Source organism: Amaranthus tricolor, chromosome 3 (assembly GCF_026212465.1).
Source record: "Amaranthus tricolor cultivar Red isolate AtriRed21 chromosome 3, ASM2621246v1, whole genome shotgun sequence".
In the NCBI taxonomy this organism is placed as follows: domain Eukaryota; kingdom Viridiplantae; phylum Streptophyta; class Magnoliopsida; order Caryophyllales; family Amaranthaceae; genus Amaranthus; species Amaranthus tricolor.
The window spans coordinates 1,901,712-1,908,654 of NC_080049.1; the positions used below are offsets into that span (position 1 = coordinate 1,901,712).

General features: G+C 33.5%; 1 pseudogene; it reads left to right on the top strand.

Moving 5' to 3' along the window:
- The first annotated feature begins 676 nt into the window (after window positions 1-676).
- On the top strand, window positions 677-5,814 carry LOC130808066 (DNA topoisomerase 1 alpha-like; annotated as a pseudogene).
- The last annotated feature ends 1,129 nt before the right edge of the window (window positions 5,815-6,943 follow it).

The window sequence follows — 6,943 nt, forward strand, 5'->3', positions numbered from 1 at the left end:
ATTGATTGTTTGTAGTGTGTTTGTGAGTGAATGAAATCTTTTTATTGTTCTAACATAATAATAATAATAATAATAATAATATCAAAATAATAATAATAATAATAATAATAATAATAATAATAATAATAATAATAATAATAATAATAATAATAATAATATTATAATTATTTATTTTTATAAAATGAGATTCTATTTTGTAGGATAAGACTTATAAAATTTTGGTAGGTTTTCGAGCAACAAGTTAAGTAACTACACAATTTTGAATACAAAAAACTAGTTTGTGAAATTAGAGTAATTTAAATATTATATACAAGGGCAAAGATCAGAGATACAAAATGTATTTGCTATATAGTATTTTCTTAAATGTAGCTATACTTTTTTCATTGTGTATATTTATATTTTAAAGAATTTACAAAAATTAATTTTTAATTATAAAATAAAAGTTATTATTATTAATTTAAACTTATTAATAATATTAATTAAATAAAATAAATATGAATTAAAAAGAAAAATAAAAATAATATTAAAAAAATAGAAAATAGACTGAGTCAAAATTTATTTTATGTTGCCGTTTTTTTAACTTATACTTTTTTTTTCAAATGAAATTTTAATTCATACATTGAATCAAAAAAAAAATTTATGCCCTTTTTTTTGTCCGCATCATTAGCAAAAAATTTATTTTATGTTGCCGTTATAAAATTACTACTACAAAAATCTAATTCCCTCTTTTCTCATCATCCTCTTCATTCTGTACTTTCTCTCTATAAGCAACCTAACCTAAAACTGTGAGACTCCATTTTTATTATTATATTAATATTAATATAATATAATATTAACATTAATAAATCTCCTTAGAAAAAGCGATTCTTAATTCCTTTTCTTTTGTTTAATTATCTCCACCAAAAAATGACTAATTGATGTTTTACAACATTCAGATTTACCATTAAACCTAGCAGGATTGGTTTCAATCAGTCAATCTACCGTTTATTCTTCTCGAAACTAAGGTATACATCTCTTTGTTCTCACCCTTTACCTGGATTATGTTCTAGGGTTTTTTTTTTTTATCCTGTTTTATGTTCAACGAATTTGATGGATTTGTTGTCTTGATGATGAAATTGGGGTAATGGGTTTGTAATAAAACCGAATTAATTTTTTTGGGTAATTGTTATTTGTTGATTCAGCGGTAGTTTTGTGGTTTATGTTTCATATGTACCTCTTTTTGCTATCATTGTTTCATGGTTTTGAATTCTAGGGTTTGTTTAGGAAGATTGGAAGTTAGTGAGTAATTTGAATTCTGAATTGTGTTGCTTTTTTTTTTGTTGCATTTTTTTTTGTCTGGATTTGTATGTTTTTATTTGAATGAAAGAAGATTATTTCAAGACTTGAATTGATGTTATTGGATATGGTGGTTTGCCTACATAGCTGGAAATGTCTGTTGAGGCTTGTATAAACCCAAAAATGGTTGCCGAGGATAGTGATGATGATGACACACCCTTGATTTTTAGTAGAAGAAAGCCAACTCAATTAAGCTCGGTATTGAAGAATTCATCACCGTCTGTGAGACATGAAAAGCAGCCATTGAAGCCAAGTTCAGATATTAGAAACAATAATGATCGAACTTCTAGTGCATTGAAGGGGAAGACGGCTTCTTTGTCGAAGCCGTCATCTTCTAAACCCAATCTTGGAGCTCAAAAATCCCCACCCCCATCGTCGAAGCCCTTAAAGCCTTTACCTTCATCGACTAGACCTTCTCCGTCTCCACCAACATCAGCTAGACCTTCTCCATCTCCGCCTTCTTCAGCTAGAGCTGCTCCTTCTCAGCCGCCTTTGTCAAGTAGACCTTCTCCATCTCCGCCTCCTTCATCGAGACCTTCTCCATCTCCGCCTCCTTCATCGAGACCTTCTCCATCTCCGCCTCCTTCGACAAGTAGACCTTCTCCATCTGTTCCACAATCCAGAGCCCCACCTGTTAAGTCCCCTTCCACCAATGGAGCTTCTTTGGGAAATCACCAGTCAAGAAAGGATAATCATGCCAAAGAGCAGAAGCGTGCACCCATTGCAGTTAAAGAGGAAAAGGTCGTTAAGCATACTAGTGATGAGTCTGATGATTCCGATGATAAGCTACTTAGTGCAAGGTGTTCTGTTGGGTTACAGAAGGGAAATGCGGAAATTAAGCCCACTAAAAGTGATTATGTGGATTCTGATGATGAAAAGCCACTTAGTTCGAGGATGGATAAGGGAAGGGCTGTTGCTGGAGCATCTCAAACTCAGAAATCAAAGACGGGGAGTGTGAAATCACCAGATGATTCGGATGATGACAAGCCATTGTCGTCTAACATGAGGAAAAACAACAGCGGGACACATTGCAAGTATGATGATTCAAATGAACATAAGCCTTTGGTTTCTAGGCTACAATAAAATGGATCGATCAAGAGGGAAAACCAAAGTAAGGTACCCAGTAATTCAATTAAAAGGCCTTCAGAGGCCTCTGTTGGTCAACCTTCTATGAAAAAAGCAAAACTTACTGCTTCATCCACCTCCGGTAATGTTAGGCAAATACCATTGAAATCCGATGTCAAAGATGATGATGACCACGTTCCAATAGGTCAGCGTATGAATAAAGCTGGATCAACCAGTAAATCAGTGCCTGTGAAAAAGGCTGCTAAATTTGATTCTTCGAAGTTGAAAGTAAACAAGAATTCAAAAAAAATAATGAAGCAATCAAAATACTCAAAGTCTTCAAAAGAGTTACCTAGTTCAGGTGATGGGCAGAAATGGACAACCTTAGTTCATCATGGTGTTATATTTCCTCCTCCATATAAGCCTCATGGGGTTAAGATGCTGTATGATGGTAAACCGGTTGACCTCACACCCGAGCAAGAGGAGGTTTGCCCTGTTCCCTTTTTTATTTTCAGCTAATTTAACTCTAAGCTGTGTCTTTTTTTGCTTAAAAGCTTTTATCTTGCTAGCCACTTATTTTATACTACACTTCACTTTTCCGCTTTGTAGGTTGCGACTATGTATGCAGTGATGCTTGAGACTGATTATGTAAAGAAGAAAAAATTTAATGAAAACTTTTTTGGTGACTGGAAGAAAATTCTTGGGAAGAACCATGTAATTCAGGATTTTAGCAAATGTGATTTTCAGCCCATATACGAATGGCATCTGGGGGAGAAGGAGAAAATGAAGCAAATGAGTACTGATGTAAGCATACCCCATTATAGAATATTGGCATCTTTAGGGATATACATCCTTGTTTTCTTTTGCCCAATTATGGTGACTGTTGCATATTTTCATAACAGCTGCTCAAAGTTTAATGTATTGCTTTTGTAGCTGCTATGTTGATTAATGGCACATGATATGAAATTATTGAATTTTTTTTGGTATCCCTAAGGATTTGGTACCATTGGTAACTAGTGAATCCTTCTTTTACTGTTCAGAGACTTCCTTTGACTATATTTTCTTTCCCGGTCCCCTTGCAAGTTCTGATTTACATTGAACCTCTGTTTGTGACCTACATTCCAGAGGCTAACGCGCTCAAGCCAACTAGCAAGCACTAAGTCAACCCTGTCGCTATCGGGCCCAAGAGGCGAAGTCAATACATTCGAGAGGACAACTCTTGGGTCTAGAGATTAAGATTACTGAAGTACTCTATTTATTTATTTATTTTTTGATGAGGAACTACTCTTTTTAATGGGGTGTCATAAATCTGTGAGTCTCCATCGTTTGATAAGGAACTACTATATTTTCGATGATGTTCATCGATCCTACAGCTTTTACCCTCTACTGTGTACAATAACTATTTTAGCTGATATATCCAGTCAAGTGGCACTGATTACAATATTTGCGTTTTGTAGAGTTGGCCATTTTTCTTGATGGTTTTGGTTAAGTGCGAAATTGACTGCTATGTTGAATTCTTTGGTCATTCTTATTGCAGGAGAAAAAGGCAATAAAAGAAGAGAAATTGAAACTAGAAGAGAAGTATATGTGGGCTATTCTTGATGGCGCCAAAGAAAAGGTTCTCTTTCCTCTTATGGTTTATGTGATTGTGTCCATATTTATTCGTGTGTTTATAAAGAAAAGGTTTTTGTGTTTTTGTTTTTCAATACTAAAAAATCCACCGTTATTGTTTTTTCGTATATTTTTGGGATCTCTGTTTGGTAACAAGATTCATGTAGTAATGTAGTCTTATACATGAAGCAGTTTGTTGTTAATCAAGTCCATAAAAACATTAATACCAAATATCTTCAATGTCTGATGCTACTGATTTAAGGCTAACAATAGGATATTGGAAGATAATTGAGTAATATTTTTACTCTATATATTTTACTTTGTTTTTGGTATTCATCTCTTTTTCTTTACTGCCCACAAACTTGCTTCACTCAAATATCTTCTATGTCATTGCAGGTTGGCAACTTTAGAGTTGAACCCCCTGGTTTATTTAGGGGCCGTGGCGAGCACCCAAAGGTCAGTTTCCACTTTTTATTTTAGAATTCATGGACTAACTTCGCTAATGCTTCTAAGTCATAGTTTTGATTGTCACGGTGTAGATGGGAAAACTTAAAAAGCGTATTTATCCAAGTGACATTACAATAAATATAGGAAAGGATGCTCCAATTCCAGAATGTCCTATCCCTGGTCAGAGGTAGGGATTTAGTTTTTTTATCTATTTGTCACAAAATAAAAGAATGCTTTACTTCCATGTTGTTTCAGAAAATCAACTTAACCTTTCAAAATAGTTTCTTGATTCAAGATGTGTCATGTTTGTTGCTAGATGGAAAGAAATAAGGCATGACAACACTGTGACATGGTTAGCTTATTGGAACGATCCCATAAACCCGAAAATGTTCAAGTATGTATTTTTGGCGGCTAGCAGTTCACTGAAAGGGCAAAGTGACAAGGAGAAATATGAGAAAGCAAGGAAGTTAAAGGTTGTTTTACAGGGATTTTACTTTCTTGTTCATAGCTGTCTTGTGTTATATTGTTTTAATGCTTGATTTTGTTGATTGCAGGACTACATTCAAGGTATTAGATCAGCTTACACGAAGGATTTTACGAGCAAAGACATGACCAAAAAACTGAGCCATCATTAGAACAGCCAGGAACACTTGTTGCTACTAAAATGCATGCGGGTGACAAAAGATCGAGTGTCTCTGCCATAAACAAATCGTTGTCAACATCATCCAAGAAGGCAAAGCTCACTGTTCCTACCAGCGCAGAAGAATTATCTAAAGAAATGAGCGTCGGTTTTGGGCTGGACAAACTCTGGTATGAATCCATCTTCTTTCCTCAATTACACGCGATTTTACAAAATCAATTCTGGGAATCATTAATGGCAGAATATTGTTGCAATCCTATTTACCCTGAATTGATGCGTGAGTTCATTACAAATTTTTCTATAGATAATGATGTTTGTTCCAGTAATGTTAAGGAGGTCAAAATTGAATTCAACAGTCTGATGTTGGGAGAATGGTTAGGGGTGCCAGTCACTGGGTTTGATGTGTATTATGTTGGATCAAAAATAGTGTTTTCGGGCATTGATGAGAAAACTGTATGGAAATTTTTGGGCATAAGTGAAAAAAAAGGAAAGGTTAGCCTTAACATATTGTGTCCTATGCATAAGTTGTTATATAACATAGCACGTAGATTCATTTTACCGCGTAATTCCAAACGTAGTGAAGTTAGTCTACGAGATGCTACTTTGATTTATTGTATGGCTAATAACATTAAAATAAATTTTCCTTCGTTGATGATTTCTCACTTAAGTGATTGTATTTCTAAGAGATGTATGGTAGGATATGGAGGATTGTTGTCCTGGATTTTTGCAAAATTTAGTGTTCCCCTTTTAGGTCTAAACTTCCCAATGGATCCCAACAATAAGATAGGTGCTAAATGTGTGAATAACTTGCATATGGGATCCTTAAGAATATTGCCGAACAAATTAATGTCCTTTCTGATAACAAGGAGGAAACAAATAAACAATATCTATCATAAAGATTATGTCATATTGGGGTCCACCTTCTCTTCTTTTTTCTTTACATTAGTTGCGGTTTGCCTGATAGAGAAAGTAGCTAAAAGTGGACCGGCCTACTTTTGTGATGATTGGTATTCATGTTATACTCAACTATATTTCGAAGGTTTCTGATCAATACTTACACCTGTTTCGATCTTCCAACGTTTGTTTTTTATACTAATTTAATTCTTAATATTTTTAATATTTTTATTCCTCTTATTTAAATTTTTAGCAACATCACTCTTCATCTTTTAATATCATCCAGCTCTAACGTCCCTTGCTTTTTAGACACTATTTATTTTTTACTCTTAATTTGTATTTTAGTATTAATCTACAAGTTAAAACATAGTCATGTGAGATCTTGTTTGATTCGTTTCTATGTAAAAATTATTTATATCAACTTTCCATAATTTTTAATACTGCACAATTAGAGATAATAAGGATTGAATAAACATAAACTAACTTTAGTTTAACAAATATAGCTTCAGTTCTAATGTAAGTAAATTTGTTTACTTGCTGAATGGATCCGACCATATAGATTATAGGTGTCATTAATTTTAAGCTAATACCTGAGTCAATATACTTACTGAATTATACTACTATTTTAAGCTAAAAGTAAGACAATTTTGTCTCATATATGTAAAAGGAATATTAAATATAACCAAAAAATCTAGGATGAAAAATTAAATGATTGTTTATGGAATAACAAATAAAATTGCTTAAATTACATAATGAAATATCATTTAGAAGAACAGAGAAAGTATTGTGCGACAACGGAAGCAAAGATAAAAAAACAATAACGAAAAACAATAAAAATTCAAACACACAATAAAGAAAATCACATCGTAAAATTAACGTGGTTTACCGGTGGCGGACCCAGGAATTTCAAACTGGGGGTACAAAATACGAACGTCATGTCGTTCGGATATC